This window comes from Drosophila miranda, chromosome XR, assembly GCF_003369915.1.
Source record: "Drosophila miranda strain MSH22 chromosome XR, D.miranda_PacBio2.1, whole genome shotgun sequence".
NCBI lineage: Eukaryota > Metazoa > Arthropoda > Insecta > Diptera > Drosophilidae > Drosophila > Drosophila miranda.
Genome location: NC_046674.1, coordinates 45988041 through 46007548, shown reverse-complemented (window position 1 = coordinate 46007548; position 19508 = coordinate 45988041). Strand labels below are relative to the sequence as shown.

General features: G+C 50.1%; 1 pseudogene; it reads right to left on the bottom strand.

Annotated features, from left to right (window-relative positions):
• Positions 1 to 17371: 17371 nt before the first annotated feature.
• Positions 17372 to 18537, bottom strand: LOC117186346 (annotated as a pseudogene).
• Between the last annotated feature and the right edge of the window lie 971 nt (positions 18538 to 19508).

Here is a 19508-nt window from a genome sequence, read left to right as displayed (position 1 = left end):
TTTGCCCTGCGGCCATAGCTTGTGGCTATTGGTGCTCCTCGCCACGAAGATCGAGTCTTCCTCTTCAGATGTGCCTCTATTTCCACGCATTCATCCCGCAGTTGGTCTAACGAATAAACCCGTAAGCCGTAGCTATCTCATCTGTGAGTGCCTTTTTGACGATTTTTACCATCTTCTTTTCAGGTGGTGGCGTCTCCAAACTCGAAGCGAGCTTTCTCATGACATGGAAAAAGTCTTCCACACTCCCGTTTGACCGCTGCATTCTTTCCCGTAGCTCTCTCATGCGGTCGAGCTCGGACGCCGTGCCTCGGAAACGTGCGATTAAGTCGTCTTTTAGTTCCTGCCAAAAACTACCGCCATGATCGTGGATGTACTGCCAGTACCATTCCCGCGCGTTTCTTGTAACCAGGTGATGAAATCCCTTTATAACTTCATCCCACGGACAGCGTGGGAACACGAAATCCTCAACCGTCATTTTGTTACTGTCTCCGTCGAACGTCTCGTCCCATTTTTCGACTCGTCCCCACCGTGGCCAAGGTCTATATCCCGGCGGATTTGGATGCGGATTTTCTCGAGGAATCCCACCAGCTGTCCTACTCTCGCCACGACCCTGACCCGAGTGTCTGAGTATTATCGGGTTACGCCAATCCCGCGCTTGATGCCCACCCCGTTGATTCTGCTCACTGGATGCGGTCGCCCCTACTCCTGACGAAGGTTCCGGGGTTTTTTGTGATGCACGAGACCAAATGTGTGGCACGTACTGGAAGGCGCTGCAACGAACATGCGATTTGGCTACGATCGCCCTGGCACGAACGTCGCCCTCTTTCTCCCCACCCCCCCTTCTCACGTCCCGCGCTTTTCGGCTCACACACACGACCCTTGGAACGAACTCACTCAGGTTCCTACTGAGACTTCTACTCTGCAGCCGACTCTCGACCTCCCGTGTTCCTATCCAGGAAACCTTTTGGTCCGGTTCTGGTGGCTATATTCCGTGTCGGCTAGGAGTAAAATTTCCTGCATTAACATATATTTGCTCACCCGCCTTTTTTCTGTACTCACTTCAAACTTTATATTTTACGCACAAAATTTCAACGGTGCTGGGTCGACGTTTCTCTTCCGTCCACACTCTACGAATTTCATAATCCACTCCACGTTTTCTAATTCTTTTCACTCCTATTTATCCTCTTTTATCCTCACTAATACATCTAACTAATCCTATTTTCTTTCTTACATCCCCAGTACCGGCTTTAGCTCCCCCCGATGTCCCCATACACCATCGAGCCTCCCTGGACTTCCGCTAGATGGCGCGTCGCCCTCGACCCTGGTCACCTATCGTTTAGGTGGGACGGGAACACCACCACGAGTATGTCGTCAGTCCTTGGAGGGACAACATACGCGTGGGCATGATCACCGGATTCAGGAACACTCTAGAGCACATGCCGGCGCGCCCTACATTCTTCTGCCGCGCCCAACGTAGGCCACACCGACTTCTCACTACAGTCTTAGGTCTTTGGCATGGTATACTCCTATGGGAAGGCCGTTAAGGTCCTCCAGAGCATACGCGTTCTCTCCTACTGGCTTCACTACACGGCATCGGATGAACTTGCGCGCGAACTTGGCATTAAAGCATTTGCCAAAGTTACTAAGAACGAAATTTCGGCGGAATACCTCATGTCCCGGCCTCGCGTAGAACACCCGAGCTCGCTGGTTATACCGTACCCTACTACGCTCGTATGCCTGATGCAGACTAGCGCGAATCCTCTCTTGGATGATTTGTCGCTTGTCCTGACTCTCCAGCAGCGATATGTCCTGCTCGCCGATTGACCGCAGTCGCTTTGCCAGCTTGTAGCATGACCCATGCAAGTACATTTGCTGCCCGAAGACTGCGAAGAATGGCATTACGCCCGTCGCCTCGTGAACCGAGTTCCTAATGGCCAGCTCTATCTCCGGCAGATGCGCATCCCAGTCCCGGTGGTCGTCATTCAGATACGCCCGAATAGCGTTGAGGACTGTGCGATTCACGCGTTCGGCTGCGTTACTCTGCGGAGAATATACCGGCGTCCTCATATGAGACCCCGAATGCTTCTATCATCTCTCTACAAGTTTTCGAGACGAACTGAGCCCCATTGTCCGAGTGAAGATTCTCCGGCACTCCAAACTTGTAGTATACCACGTGGACGAGGAACCTTACAACTTCCTTTGCTGTGGCTTTGATCATGGTTTTCAGGAACGTGAACTTCGAGAACTGGTCAACTACTATAAAAATCCACGCCTGCCCGTTCTTTGATCTCTGATATTTGCTCAAGAATCAATGTACAGTTTTTGGAACGGGCGCTCGGTGACCACCTCTTGCCCCATCCTGACCTGCATCCGGTAGTTCTGCGCCTTCGACTCCTTGCACACGGTACACTGTCGGATATAATCTCACACCTCTAATGCCATGTTCGGCCAGTAAAACTGCCTACGCAATAAATGAAAGGTTTTCGCGATTCCTCCGTGCGCTGTCTTCTCATCCAAATGGTCTTTGTCTATCAGCGCGGCCCTCAGCGAACTCGGAACCCACAATTTCCAGACGGATCCCTCCAGTTGATCGCCAAATCGTTCAAAGCGCATGCGCTTGAATATCATGCCATTAACAATCTGGAGGTCAGGAAAGCGTTCTTGGTTCTCTGTGATTGTCTTCTTTAACCCCTGATATTCCTCAGATTGTATCTGCAACTACATTGTCCACTCCTTTCCCGTGTTCTATGCCGAAATCGAAGGCCTGCAGCTGAAGGGACCACCGAGCTAAGCGACCATCCAGATTTTTCATGGTCATGAGCCATTTGAGACTGGCGCGGTCAGTAATGACTGTAAATGGCATAAGCTCCACGTACGGACGGAACTTTAGGATCGCCATGAGAGCTGCCAGACACTCCTTGTCTGTCACCGAGTAGTTCTCCTGGTGGCAATTTAGTTTGGCGGAGAAAAACGCTATGGGCCTCTCGTTCTGTTCGTCATCCCGTTGAAGAGTACGGCTCCTACCCCATAATGTGAAGCGTCGCACTGTATATAGAAGTGCCGCTTGAAATCTGCGTGTACCAGGACTGGTGCTGAGCTGAGTGCAGCTTTTAACTCCCCCATGGCTCGTTTTGCCTCTTCCGTTAATCTAAGTTTCCCTTTTCCCTGTCCTCGGCTATAATCAATAAGTCGTCTAGATACGCATAGACGTTTGAACGCATCTCTACCGGAATGACCTTGTCGACCAGTCTACATAGGCGTTGTGCAGCGTTGCAGAAGCCAAAGGGCACCATACGGAACTGGTAAAGAGGCCGTCCCGGCACCGTGAACGCCGTATATGCTCGACTCAGCTCGTCCAGCTCGATTTTCCAAAAAGTGAATTTTAAATCGACGCTGGAGATGTATATCGTCTGGTCGAGACGCGACAAAATCCCCACGATGCTAGGCAGTGGGTAAGCGTCCTTGATGGTTACTTTGTTGAGCTTTCGAGCATCGAGACAGAACCGATTTTTGCCCGGCCTTCGCACCACCGTTGTACGCTTGCTCCACGGACTATCACCGTACTCGATGACTCCCAAAGCCAACATTTTGTCCACCTCCCCACACACTACTTCCAGCATCGCTGGTGTCAGCGGGTAATGTCGATCCTTTACAGGTTCGGCCTTCTCCACTAAGTGAATTTTATGAGTCTCTCTCGACGTCCTCCCCAAGCCTACGGTTTCGAAAGTCAGAAACTCTGCCTTCACCTGGTCCAAGGCTGCCTTCTGCTCTTCTGACAAGTCCCATTCTTCCTGCACTGTCTCCTTCTCTGGGCCTTCCACATAGTGAGCGACTTGATCAGCCAGCACTTCTTCCACTAATCTTTGAGATGCCCCTGCTGGACCTTCTCCCATCACCTCAGGAGCCAATGAGAATACCCGCCAAAAGACTACCCCCAAGTAAATTTCCTGTTCCAAGGAAGGGCATACGAAAAACGTTAATCTTTTTACCTCTCCCTTGTATTCCACCGGTAATTCCACTCGTCCAACGATTGCGCGATCTTCCCCATTCACTACCTTTACTATTGAGGAATATCGCCGAGCCTCTACGACCAGCTTCTCCAGGAATTCCTGACCATTTTGCCCCAGCATGCTGTGTGTAGCACCTGAATCCAACAGGCCTCGCACGGACTCGCCCATTATAGAGATTTCTGCGAAAACTCTCGGGTCTTTCTTGCAACAGCGTTTTACTGAAGCAATCACCTGCATCCTCATAGTTCGCCTTTGCTTGAACCGGGATCTCGCCTGTTCATCCGCACCGACAGTGCTCGCATACCATCCACTCGTAGTTCAGAAAATATCCTATTTCGGGTTTATAAATAATTTCTTAACCGCTCTTTATATGATAAGTTCCTTAATCTAGCATGCAAATTACGTCTATGTCATTAATTTTTCTTCTCTTCTTCTTCCTCTGCGCAGGCCCCCTCTGTGAGCGTGATTCGCCTGCTTGGATCGCACTCCTCATCGCGTTTCCCGCGCAATTCGGGCAGGTCGGACAATATGCATCGGGCTTTCCACACCGGTAGCAGAAAGTTCGCCTCTCCGATGCCATACAATCCCTAAAGCCATGATCGGTCTGCCCGCAGTTCCAGCAAATTAACTTCTGTGGAACACGCTGTGTCACTTGCGCCCGATCTTGCGCGACCTCGCTGACGTTCGCATTTGCCCTGCGGCCATAGCTTGTGGCTATTGGTGCTCCTCGCCACGAAGATCGAGTCTTCCTCTTCAGATGTGCCTCTATTTCCACGCATTCATCCCGCAGTTGGTCTAACGAATAAACCCGTAAGCCGTAGCTATCTCATCTGTGAGTGCCTTTTTGACGATTTTTACCATCTTCTTTTCAGGTGGTGGCGTCTCCAAACTCGAAGCGAGCTTTCTCATGACATGGAAAAAGTCTTCCACACTCCCGTTTGACCGCTGCATTCTTTCCCGTAGCTCTCTCATGCGGTCGAGCTCGGACGCCGTGCCTCGGAAACGTGCGATTAAGTCGTCTTTTAGTTCCTGCCAAAAACTACCGCCATGATCGTGGATGTACTGCCAGTACCATTCCCGCGCGTTTCTTGTAACCAGGTGATGAAATCCCTTTATAACTTCATCCCACGGACAGCGTGGGAACACGAAATCCTCAACCGTCATTTTGTTACTGTCTCCGTCGAACGTCTCGTCCCATTTTTCGACTCGTCCCCACCGTGGCCAAAGTCTATATCCCGGCGGATTTGGATGCGGATTTTCTCGAGGAATCCCACCAGCTGTCCTACTCTCGCCACGACCCTGACCCGAGTGTCTGAGTATTATCGGGTTACGCCAATCCCGCGCTTGATGCCCACCCCGTTGATTCTGCTCACTGGATGCGGTCGCCCCTACTCCTGACGAAGGTTCCGGGGTTTTTTGTGATGCACGAGACCAAATGTGTGGCACGTACTGGAAGGCGCTGCAACGAACATGCGATTTGATACGATCGCCTTGGCACGAACGTCGCCCTCTTTCTCCCCACCCCCCTTCTCACGTCCCGCGCTTTTCGGCTCACACACACGATCCTTGGAACGAACTCACTCAGGTTCCTACTGAGACTTCTACTCTGCAGCCGACTCTCGACCTCCCGTGTTCCTATCCAGGAAACCTTTTGGTCCGGTTCTGGTGGCTATATTCCGTGTCGGCTAGGAGTAAAATTTCCTGCATTAACATCTATTTGCTCACCCGCCTTTTTTCTGTACTCACTTCAAACTTTATATTTTACGCACAAAATTTCAACGGTGCTGGGTCGACGTTTCTCTTCCGTCCACACTCTACGAATTTCATAATCCACTCCACGTTTTCTAATTCTTTTCACTCCTATTTATCCTCTTTTATCCTCACTAATACATCTAACTAATCCTATTTTCTTTCTTACATCCCCAGTACCGGCTTTAGCTCCCCCCGATGTCCCCATACACCATCGAGCCTCCCTGGACTTCCGCTAGATGGCGCGTCGCCCTCGACCCTGGTCACCTATCGTTTAGGTGGGACGGGAACACCACCACGAGTATGTCGTCAGTCCTTGGAGGGACAACATACGCGTGGGCATGATCACCGGATTCAGGAACACTCTAGAGCACATGCCGGCGCGCCCTACATTCTTCTGCCGCGCCCAACGTAGGCCACACCGACTTCTCACTACAGTCTTAGGTCTTTGGCATGGTATACTCCTATGGGAAGGCCGTTAAGGTCCTCCAGAGCATACGCGTTCTCTCCTACTGGCTTCACTACACGGCATCGGATGAACTTGCGCGCGAACTTGGCATTAAAGCATTTGCCAAAGTTACTAAGAACGAAATTTCGGCGGAATACCTCATGTCCCGGCCTCGCGTAGAACACCCGAGCTCGCTGGTTATACCGTACCCTACTACGCTCGTATGCCTGATGCAGACTAGCGCGAATCCTCTCTTGGATGATTTGTCGCTTGTCCTGACTCTCCAGCAGCGATATGTCCTGCTCGCCGATTGACCGCAGTCGCTTTGCCAGCTTGTAGCATGACCCATGCAAGTACATTTGCTGCCCGAAGACTGCGAAGAATGGCATTACGCCCGTCGCCTCGTGAACCGAGTTCCTAATGGCCAGCTCTATCTCCGGCAGATGCGCATCCCAGTCCCGGTGGTCGTCATTCAGATACGCCCGAATAGCGTTGAGGACTGTGCGATTCACGCGTTCGGCTGCGTTACTCTGCGGAGAATATACCGGCGTCCTCATATGAGACCCCGAATGCTTCTATCATCTCTCTACAAGTTTTCGAGACGAACTGAGCCCCATTGTCCGAGTGAAGATTCTCCGGCACTCCAAACTTGTAGAATACCACGTGGACGAGGAACCTTACAACTTCCTTTGCTGTGGCCTTGGTCATGGTCTTCAGGAACGTGAACTTCGAGAACTGGTCAACTACTATAAAAATCCACGCCTGCCCGTTCTTTGATCTCTGATATTTGCTCAAGAATCAATGTACAGTTTTTGGAACGGGCGCTCGGTGACCACCTCTTGCCCCATCCTGACCTGCATCCGGTAGTTCTGCGCCTTCGACTCCTTGCACACGGTACACTGTCGGATATAATCTCACACCTCTAATGCCATGTTCGGCCAGTAAAACTGCCTACGCAATAAATGAAAGGTTTTCGCGATTCCTCCGTGCGCTGTCTTCTCATCCAAATGGTCTTTGTCTATCAGCGCGGCCCTCAGCGAACTCGGAACCCACAATTTCCAGACGGATCCCTCCAGTTGATCGCCAAATCGTTCAAAGCGCATGCGCTTGAATATCATGCCATTAACAATCTGGAGGTCAGGAAAGCGTTCTTGGTTATCTGTGATTGTCTTCTTTAACTCCTGATATTCCTCAGATTGAAACTCCACTGTTTCGAAGGCCAGGATACCACTCGGATCCACTTCCACCTCTTCAATACTGCGCGACAGTGTATCTGCAACTACATTGTCCACTCCTTTCCCGTGTTCTATGCCGAAATCGAAGGCCTGCAGCTGAAGGGACCACCGAGCTAAGTGACCATCCAGGTTTTTCATGGTCATGAACCATTTGAGACTGGCGTGGTCAGTAATGACTGTAAATGGCATAAGCTCCACGTACGGACGGAACTTTAGGATCGCCATGAGACACTCCTTGTCTGTCACCGAGTAGTTCTCCTGGTGGCAATTTAGTTTGGCGGAGAAAAACGCTATGGTCCTCTCGTTCTGTTCGTCATCCCGTTGAAGTGCAAGCTGAGTGCAGCTTTTAACTCCCCCATGGCTCGTTTTGCCTCTTCCGTTAATCTAAGTTTCCCTTTTCCCTGTCCTCGGCTATAATCAATAAGTCGTCTAGATACGCATAGACGTTTGAACGCATCTCTACCGGAATGACCTTGTCGACCAGTCTACATAGGCGTTGTGCAGCGTTGCAGAAGCCAAAGGGCACCATACGGAACTGGTAAAGAGGCCGTCCCGGCACCGTGAACGCCGTATATGCTCGACTCAGCTCGTCCAGCTCGATTTGCCAAAAAGCGGTCGAGACGCGACAAAATCCCCACGATGCTAGGCAGTGGGTAAGCGTCCTTGATGGTTACTTTGTTGAGCTTTCGAGCATCGAGACAGAACCGATTTTTGCCCGGCCTTCGCACCACCGTTGTACGCTTGCTCCACGGACTATCACCGTACTCGATGACTCCCAAAGCCAACATTTTGTCCACCTCCCCACACACTACTTCCAGCATCGCTGCCGTCAGCGGGTAATGTCGATCCTTTACAGGCTCGGCCTTCTCCACTAAGTGAATTTTATGAGTCTCTCTCAACGTCCTCACAAGCCTACGGTTTCGAAAGTCAGAAACTCTGCCTTCACCTGATCCAAGGCTGCCTTCTGCTCTTCTGACAACTTCCATTCTTCCTGCACTGTCTCCTTCTCTGGGCCTTCCACATAGTGAACGACTTGATCAGCCAGCACTTCTTCCACTAATCTGTGAGATGCCCCTGCTGGACCTTCTCCCATCACCTCAGGAGCCAATGAGAATACCCGCCAAAAGTCTACCCCCAAGTAAATTTCCTGTTCCAAGGAAGGGCATATGAAAAACGTTAATCTTTTTACCTCTCCCTTGTATTCCACCGGTAATTCCACTCGTCCAACGATTGCGCGATCTTCCCCATTCGCTACCTTTACTATTGAGGAATATTGCCGAGCCTCTATAGAGATTTCTGCGAAAACTCTCGGGTCTTTCTTGCAACAGCGTTTTACTGAAGCAATCACCTGCATCCTCATAGTTCGCCTTTGCTTAAACCGGGATCTTGTCTCTTTCATCCGCACCGACAGTGCTCGCATACCATCCACTCGTAGTTCAGAAAATATCCTATTTCGGGTTTCTAAATAATTTCTTAACCGCTCTTCATATGATAAGTTCCTTAATCTAGCATGCAAATTACGTCTATCTCATTCATTCCGTTAATCTACATTTCCCTTTTCCCTGTCCTCGGCTATAATCAATAAGTCGTCTAGATACGCATAGACGTTTGAACGCATCTCTACCGGAATGACCTTGTCGACCAGTCTACATAGGCGTTGTGCAGCGTTGCAGAAGCCAAAGGGCATCATACGGAATTGGTAAAGAGGCCGTCCCGGCACCATGAACGCCGTATATGCTCGACTCAGCTCGTCCAGCTCGATTTGCCAAAAAGCGGTCGAGACGCGACAAAATCCCCACGATGCTAGGCAGTGGGTAAGCGTCCTTGATGGTTACTTTGTTGAGCTTTCGAGCATCGAGACAGAACCGATTTTTGCCCGGCCTTCGCACCACCGTTGTACGCTTGCTCCACGGACTATCACCGTACTCGATGACTCCCAAAGCCAACATTTTGTCCACCTCCCCACACACTACTTCCAGCATCGCTGGCGTCAGCGGGTAATGTCGATCCTTTACAGGTTCGGCCTTCTCACTAAGTGAATTTTATGAGTCTCTCTCGACGTCCTCCCCAAGCCTACGGTTTCGAAAGTCAGAAACTCTGCCTTCACCTGATCCAAGGCTGCCTTCTGCTCTTCTGACAACTTCCATTCTTCCTGCACTGTCTCCTTCTCTGGGCCTTCCACATAGTGAACGACTTGATCAGCCAGCACTTCTTCCACTAATCTGTGAGATGCCCCTGCTGGACCTTCTCCCATCACCTCAGGAGCCAATGAGAATACCCGCCAAAAGTCTACCCCCAAGTAAATTTCCTGTTCCAAGGAAGGGCATATGAAAAACGTTAATCTTTTTACCTCTCCCTTGTATTCCACCGGTAATTCCACTCGTCCAACGATTGCGCGATCTTCCCCATTCGCTACCTTTACTATTGAGGAATATTGCCGAGCCTCTATAGAGATTTCTGCGAAAACTCTCGGGTCTTTCTTGCAACAGCGTTTTACTGAAGCAATCACCTGCATCCTCATAGTTCGCCTTTGCTTAAACCGGGATCTTGTCTCTTTCATCCGCACCGACAGTGCTCGCATACCATCCACTCGTAGTTCAGAAAATATCCTATTTCGGGTTTCTAAATAATTTCTTAACCGCTCTTCATATGATAAATTCCTTAATCTAGCATGCAAATTACGTCTATCTCATTCATTCCGTTAATCTACATTTCCCTTTTCCCTGTCCTCGGCTATAATCAATAAGTCGTCTAGATACGCATAGACGTTTGAACGCATCTCTACCGGAATGACCTTGTCGACCAGTCTACATAGGCGTTGTGCAGCGTTGCAGAAGCCAAAGGGCATCATACGGAATTGGTAAAGAGGCCGTCCCGGCACCATGAACGCCGTATATGCTCGACTCAGCTCGTCCAGCTCGATTTGCCAAAAAGCGGTCGAGACGCGACAAAATCCCAACGATGCTAGGCAGTGGGTAAGCGTCCTTGATGGTTACTTTGTTGAGCTTTCGAGCATCGAGACAGAACCGATTTTTGCCCGGCCTTCGCACCACCGTTGTACGCTTGCTCCACGGACTCGATGACTCCCAAAGCCAACATTTTGTCCACCTCCCCACACACTACTTCCAGCATCGCTGGCGTCAGCGGGTAATGTCGATCCTTTACAGGTTCGGCCTTCTCCACTAAGTGAATTTTATGAGTCTCTCTCGACGTCCTCCCCAAGCCTACGGTTTCGAAAGTCAGAAACTCTGCCTTCACCTGATCCAAGGCTGCCTTCTGCTCTTCTGACAAGTCCCATTCTTCCTGCACTGTCTCCTTCTCTGGGCCTTCCACATAGTGAGCGACTTGATCAGCCAGCACTTCTTCCACTAATCTTTGAGATGCCCCTGCTGGACCTTCTCCCATCACCTCAGGAGCCAATGAGAATACCCGCCAAAAGTCTACCCCCAAGTAAATTTCCTGTTCCAAGGAAGGGCATATGAAAAACGTTATTCTTTTTACCTCTCCCTTGTATTTCACCGGTAATTCCACTCGTCCAACGATTGCGCGATCTTCCCCATTCGCTACCTTTACTATTGAGGAATATCGCCGAGCCTCTACGACCAGCTTCTCCAGGAATTCCTGACTATTTTTCCCCAGCATGCTGTGTGTAGCGCCTGAATCCAACAGGCCTCGCACGGACTCGCCCATTATAGAGATTTCTGCGAAAACTCTCGGGTCTTTCTTGCAACAGCGTTTTACTGAAGCAATCACCTGGATCCTCATAGTTCGCCTTTGCTTGAACCGGGATCTCGCCTTTTTCATCCGCACCGACAGTGCTCGCATACCATCCACCAGTAGTTCAGAAAATATCCTATTTCGGGTTTATAAATAATTTCTTAACCGCTCTTCATATGATAAGTTCCTTAATCTAGCATGCAAATTACGTCTATCTCATTCATTTTTCTTCTCTTCTACTTCCTCTGCGCAGGCCCCCTCTGTGAGCGTGATTCGCCTGCTTGGATCGCACTCCTCATCACGTTTCCCGATGCCATACAATCCCTAAGGCCATGATCGGTCTGCCCGCAGTTCCAACAAAATAACTTCTGTGGAACACGCTGTGTCACTTGCGCCCGATCTTGCGCGACCTCGCTGACGTTCGCATTTGCCCCGCGGTCATAGCTTGTGGCTATTGGTGCTCCTCGCCACGAAGATCGAGTCTTCCTCTTCAGATGTGCCTTTATTTCCACGCATTCATCCCGCAGTTGGTCTAAGGAATAAACCCGTAAGCCGTAGACGAAACTTGCTATCTCATCTGTGAGTGCCTTTTTGACGATTTTTACCATCTTCTTTTCAGGTGGTGGCGTCTCCAACCTCGAAGCGAGCTTTCTCATGACATGGAAAAAGTCTTCCACACTCTCGTTTGACCGCTGCATTCTTACCAGTAGTTCTCTCATGCGATCGAGCTCGGACGCCGTGCCTCGGAAACGTGCGATTAAGTCGTCTTTTAGCTCCTGCCAAACACTACCGCCATGATCGTGGATGTACTGCCAGTACCATTCCCACGCGTTTCTTGTAACCAGGTGATGAAATCCCTTTAGAACTTCATCCCACGGACAGCGTGGAAACACGAAATCCTCGACCGTCATTTTGTCTGTCTCCGTCGAACGTCTCATCCCATTTTTCGACTCGTCCCCACGGTGGCCAAGGTCTATAGCCCGGCGGATTTGGTTGCGGATTTTCTCGAGGAATCCCACCAGCTCTCCTACTCTCGCCACGACCCTGACCCGAGTGTCTGAGTATTATCGGGTTACGCCAATTCCGCGCTTGATGCCCACCCCGTTGATGCTGCTCACTGGATGCGGTCGCCCCTACTCCTGACGAAGGTTCCGGGGTTTTTTGTGATGCACGAGACCAAATGTGTGGCACGTACTGGAAGGCGCTGCAACGAACATGCGATTTGGCTACGATCGCCCTGGCACGAACGTCGCCCTCTTTCTCCCCACCCCCCCTTCTCACGTCCCGCGCTTTTCGGCTCACACACACGACCCTTGGAACGAACTCACTCAGGTTCCTACTGAGACTTCTACTCTGCAGCCGACTCTCGACCTCCCGTGTTCCTATCCAGGAAAAATTTTGGTCCGGTTCTGGTGGCTATATTCCGTGCCGGCTATGAGTAAAATTTGCTGCATTAACATCTATTTGCTCACCAGCCTTTTTTCTGTACTTACTTCAAACTTTATATTTTACGCACAAAATTTCAACGGTGCTGGGTCGACGTTTCTCTTCCGTCCACACTCTACGAATTTCATAATCCACTCCACGTTTTCTAATTCTTTTCACTCCTATTTATCCTCTTTTATCCTCACCAATACATCTATATACTAATCCTATTTTCTTTCTTACATCCCCAGTACCGGCTTTAGCTTTCCCGATGTCCCCATACACCATCGAGCCTCCCTGGACTTCCGCTAGATGGCGCGTCGCCCTCGGCCCTGGTCACCTATCGTTTAGGTGGGACGGGAACACCACCACGAGTATGTCGTCAGTCCTTGGAGGGACAACATACGCGTGGGCATGACCACGGGACCACCATTAAAGCATTTTCCAAAGTCACTAAGGACGAAGTTTCGGCGGAATACCTCTTGTCCCGGCCTCGCGTAGAACACCCGATCTCGCTGGTTATACCGTACCCTACTACGCTCGTATGCCTGATGCAGACTAGTGCGAATCCTCTCTTGGATGATTTGTCGCTTGTCCTGACTCTCCAGCAGCGATATGTCCTGCTCGCCGATTGACCGCAGTCGCTTTGCCAGCTTGTAGCATGACCCATGCAAGTACATTTGCTGCCCGAAGACGGCGAAGAATGGCATTACGCCCGTCGCCTCGTGAACCGAGTTCCTAATGGCCAGCTCTATCTCCGGCAGATGCACATCCCAGTCCCGGTGGTCATCATTCAGATACGCCCGAATCGCGTTGAGGACTATGCGATTCACGCGTTCGGCTGCGTTACTCTGCGGAGAATATACCGGCGTCCTCATATGAGTGACCCCGAATGCTTCTATCATCTCTCTACAAGTTTTCAAGACGAACTGAGCCCCATTGTCCGAGTGAAGATTCTCCCGCACTCCAAACTTGTAGAATACCTTGTGGACGAGGAACCTTACAACTTCCTTTGCTGTGGCCTTGGTCATGGTTTTCAGGAACGTGAACTTCGAGAACTGGTCAACTACTATAAAAATCCACGCCTACCCGTTCTTTGATCTCTGATATTTGCTCAAGAATCAATGTATAGTTTTTGGAACGGGCGCTCGGTGACCACCTCTTGCCCCATCCTGACCTGCATCCGGTAGTTCTGCGCCTTCGACTCCTTGCACACGCTACACTGTCGGATATAATCTCGCACCTCTAATGCCATGTTCGGCCAGTAAAACTGCCTACGCAATAAATGAAAGGTTTTCGCGATTCCTCCGTGCGCTGTCTTCTCATCCAAATGGTCTTTGTCTATCAGCGCGGCCCTCAGCGAACTCGGAACCCACAATTTCCAGACGGAACCCTCCAGTTGATCGTCAAATCGTTCAAAGCGCATGCGCTTGAATATTATGCCATTAACAATCTGGAGGTCAGGTAAGCGTTCTTGGTTCTCTGTTATTGTTTTCATTAACTCCTGATATTCCTCAAATTGAAACTCCACTGTTTCGAAGGCCAGGATACCACTCGGATCCACTTCCACCTCTTCAATACTGCGCGACAGTGTATCTGCAACTACATTGTCCACTTCTTTCGTGTTCTATGCCAAAATCGAAGGCCTGCAGCTGAAGGGACCACCGAGCTAAGCGACCATCCAGATTTTTCATGGTCATGAGCCATTTGAGACTGGCGCGGTCAGTAATGACTGTAAATGGCATAAGCTCCACGTACGGACGGAACTTTAGGATCGCCATGAGAGCTGCCAGACACTCCTTGTCTGTCACCGAGTAGTTCTCCTGGTGGCAATTTAGTTTGGCGGAGAAAAACGCTATGGGCCTCTCGTTCTGTTCGTCATCCCGTTGAAGAGTACGGCTCCTACCCCATAATGTGAAGCGTCGCACTGTATATAGAAGTGCCGCTTGAAATCTGCGTGTACCAGGACTGGTGCTGAGCTGAGTGCAGCTTTTCACTCCCCCATGGCTCGTTTTGCCTCTTCCGTTAATCTAAGTTTCCCTTTTCCCTGTCCTCGGCTATAATCAATAAGTCGTCTAGATACGCATAGACGTTTGAACGCATCTCTACCGGAATGACCTTGTCGACCAGTCTACATAGGCGTTGTGCAGCGTTGCAGAAGCCAAAGGGCATCATACGGAACTGGTAAAGAGGCCGTCCCGGCACCATGAACGCCGTATATGCTCGACTCAGCTCGTCCAGCTCGATTTGCCAAAAAGCGGTCGAGACGCGACAAAATCCCCACGATGCTAGGCAGTGGGTAAGCGTCCTTGATGGTTACTTTGTTGAGCTTTCGAGCATCGAGACAGAACCGATTTTTGCCCGGCCTTCGCACCACCGTTGTACGCTTGCTCCACAGACTATCACCGTACTCGATGACTCCCAAAGCCAACATTTTGTCCACCTCCCCACACACTACTTCCAGCATCGCTGCCGTCAGCGGGTAATGTCGATCCTTTACAGGCTCGGCCTTCTCCACTAAGTGAATTTTATGAGTCTCTCTCAACGTCCTCACAAGCCTACGGTTTCGAAAGTCCGAAATTCTGCCTTCACCTGATCCAAGGCTGCCTTCTGCTCTTCTGACAACTCCCATTCTTCCTGCACTGTCTCCTTCTCTGGGCCTTCCACATAGTGAGCGACTTGATCAGCCAGCACTTCTTCCACTAATCTTTGAGATGCCCCTGCTGGACCTTCTCCCATCACCTCAGGAGCCAATGAGAATACCCGCCAAAAGTCTACCCCCAAGTAAATTTCCTGTTCCAAGGAAGGGCATATGAAAAACGTTAATCTTTTTAACTCTCCCTTGTATTTCACCGGTAATTCCACTCGTCCAACGATTGCGTGATCTTCCCCATTCGCTACCTTTACTATTGAGGAATATCGCCGAGCCTCTACGACCAGCTTCTCCAGGAATTCCTGACCATTTTTCCCCAGCATGCTGTGTGTAGCGCCTGAATCCAACAGGCCTCGCACGGACTTGCCCATTATAGAGATTTCTGCGAAAACTCTCGGGTCTTTCTTGCAACAGCGTTTTACTGAAGCAATCAGCTGCATCCTCATAGTTCGCCTTTGCTTAAACCGGGATCTCGCCTTTTTCATCCGCACCGACAGTGCTCGCATACCATCCACTCGTAGTTCAGAAAATATCCTATTTCGGGTTTCTAAATAATTTCTTAACCGCTCTTCATATGATAAGTTCCTTAATCTAGCATGCAAATTACGTCTATGTCATTAATTTTTCTTCTCTTCTACTTTCTCTGCGCAGGCCCCCTCTGTGAGCGTGATTCGCCTGCTTGGATCGCACTCCTCATCGCGTTTCCCGCGCAATTCGGGCAGGTCGGACAATATGCATCGGGCTTTCCACACCGGTAGCAGAAAGTTCGCCTCTCCGATGCCATACAATCCTTAAAGCCATGATCGGTCTGCCCGCAGTTCCAGCAAATTAACTTCTGTGGAACACGCTGTGTCACTTGCGCCCGATCCTGCGCGACCTCGCTGACGTTCGCATTTGCCCCGCGGCCATAGCTTGTGGCTATTGGTGCTCCTCGCCACGAAGATCGAGTCTTCCTCTTCAGATGTGCCTTTATTTCCACGCATTCATCCCGCAGTTGGTCTAAGGAATAAACCCGTAAGCCGTAGACGAAACTTGCTATCTCATCTGTGAGTGCCTTTTTGACGATTTTTACCATCTTCTTTTCAGGTGGTGGCGTCTCCAACCTCGAAGCGAGCTTTCTCATGACATGGAAAAAGTCTTCCACACTCTCGTTTGACCGCTGCATTCTTACCAGTAGTTCTCTCATGCGATCGAGCTCGGACGCCGTGCCTCGGAAACGTGCGATTAAGTCGTCTTTTAGCTCCTGCCAAACACTACCGCCATGATCGTGGATGTACTGCCAGTACCATTCCCACGCGTTTCTTGTAACCAGGTGATGAAATCCCTTTAGAACTTCATCCCACGGACAGCGTGGAAACACGAAATCCTCGACCGTCATTTTGTCTGTCTCCGTCGAACGTCTCATCCCATTTTTCGACTCGTCCCCACGGTGGCCAAGGTCTATAGCCCGGCGGATTTGGTTGCGGATTTTCTCGAGGAATCCCACCAGCTCTCCTACTCTCGCCACGACCCTGACCCGAGTGTCTGAGTATTATCGGGTTACGCCAATTCCGCGCTTGATGCCCACCCCGTTGATGCTGCTCACTGGATGCGGTCGCCCCTACTCCTGACGAAGGTTCCGGGGTTTTTTGTGATGCACGAGACCAAATGTGTGGCACGTACTGGAAGGCGCTGCAACGAACATGCGATTTGGCTACGATCGCCCTGGCACGAACGTCGCCCTCTTTCTCCCCACCCCCCCTTCTCACGTCCCGCGCTTTTCGGCTCACACACACGACCCTTGGAACGAACTCACTCAGGTTCCTACTGAGACTTCTACTCTGCAGCCGACTCTCGACCTCCCGTGTTCCTATCCAGGAAAAATTTTGGTCCGGTTCTGGTGGCTATATTCCGTGCCGGCTATGAGTAAAATTTGCTGCATTAACATCTATTTGCTCACCAGCCTTTTTTCTGTACTTACTTCAAACTTTATATTTTACGCACAAAATTTCAACGGTGCTGGGTCGACGTTTCTCTTCCGTCCACACTCTACGAATTTCATAATCCACTCCACGTTTTCTAATTCTTTTCACTCCTATTTATCCCCTTTTATCCTCACTAATACATCTAACTAATCCTATTTTCTTTCTTTTCCTTTTACAATCATTCATTTATTATTAACCTTTTTTGTGAACTTTTAGTACCTCCTTCTGCTGCAAAATAGCAAATTTAGGTAGTTTAACAATTTGGCTTCAGGGTTATTTAAACTATAACTAACTCCTGACAGAGGCTAAGGGGTATAATCAGTATCGATTCAACAGGCTATTCCAGAAGAGGCGGGCCGGCAGCATGGTGTCACGTCCCACACAACCTTTGTGGGTAAGCAGAAAGTCAGCGCGTCGCAGTCGCTCCAGGTAACCACCGGTGGCCACGGCGGACAGAAAGATCTTGCGCACCGGACGCGGCACTTGATCGTGCAGCTGCCGGGCCAACTTCAAATGTGTATTGGCCGCACTGGCCACCTCGAAGATGCATTCCTCTACGCCCTTGTCGTCACTCTTGCTGCGCAATATGCGCTCCTGGCTGACCCCGTGCCGCACCAGCACTTCGAGGGGCACACAGACTGCCTGCTGGCGTCCCGGATGTGGTATGGCCCTCAACAGTGTGGCTATGCCTTGAGCCTTGCCCAGATGGGAGGCAGCATGATCGACTTGCAGGTCTTTAGAGCCGCTCACCTCCACCAGCAGATGCAGCAGGGAAGAAAACGCCTGCTCAGCGTATTCTTCCAGTTCCCGCATCGATTCGAACGCCTGATTGGGCGGACGCTCGCGGGCCGTGACCAGGCGACGCAGATAGATTTTGTTGAGCTTGCGGGTCCCTACGGCGTGCTTCAATTCCCGCAGAACTGGCTGGTCCTTCACGTAAGACTGCTGGGAGTCCAGCTCGAAGCTTTTGTCTATGGAATCGTACCAGAACTTGAGACGCAGCTTTGCAATTTGCGGCTCTATTTGGTGTCCGCTGACTGACCGAGAAACCTCAACGTTAAAGGCACGCAGGGCAAAGGCGGCTCGACGCAGTTCAAATAATTTTCATAGTCATATTTCTCTACCAGGCCCATGCAGTACTTGGAGCCGAATCCATTCTTATCTGGCTCGACGGCCTCTGTCCTAGCCGGCTGGCCACTCGCGCACTTGGCGGCAAGACATTGTCCAGTACTTGCATTAAGTAACAATTGGTTATTCCAATTTCGTACCAGGCGCCTCATCTGTTACCGCTGCTGCCCCTTCTTCTTCGTCGATGGAACCTGGATTCTTACATCCCCAGTACCGGCTTTAGCTCCCCCCGATGTCCCCATACACCATCGAGCCTCCCTGGACTTCCGCTAGATGGCGCGTCGCCCTCGGCCCTGGTCATCTGTCGTTCAGGTGGGACTGGAACACGTTTTGTACTTCAAGTTTAGCCTTCTTCAGATTTTATGTGTAGTGTATATTCACTGCTAGTTTCAAATTTTTTCAGTTACAAAAGATGGGGCAGGGGCATTAGATAAGAAACCAGTTGTAACTTTTCGCCGCTGCCTTTCTGCACGTTCTTCTTCTACCTCAGTAGTCAAAACCGAAACTTCAACAAACCACTACAGGAATAATGCAGCATCAGGCATCGCAACATGGGCAAAGAAATCACTAGCCAACGTACCCTTGCAAATCCATTTCCTAGTAACTATAACAAATACACATGGTACACATGCTACAATGGTAGCAATACAAAAAACGATACAGGGACCTATCCGCAATCAAAATCTCCGCTTGGAGCTCCTAATCAAACAAAAATCTGCTCGAAAGAAAACCAAAAAGGATGACATTTTGTATCTGCCAGAGACCGACTCGAAGAACAGAAGGGCCACCACAGAAAGATGGAAAAGCACGACTTGAAGATCGTATCTGTTCTGCTGACTGAATAAAGTCCGCAGAACTGTTTCTGCTATCGTGCTGTTCGCGCTGCGCATTTGTTGCAAGCTCCCAATTTTCATTAATCGCGTTATTTTGCATATTTGATATATTGTGTAAAATACACCACAGTAATGCACAATATTATAATATATATATAAATATATATATATAATTGCTATATCTGTCATCAGCTATTTTTGACGGATGGTGGATGGTGCCAATGTGAATCGGAGTTTCACATCTGTCAAAAAATACCGCCACTCCCCCGGGATGGGCTCAGTGTGCAGAGCCTATTAGATATAGCATCTGTCAAAAATGAAATCGCCACGGTAAAAGATAAGTATC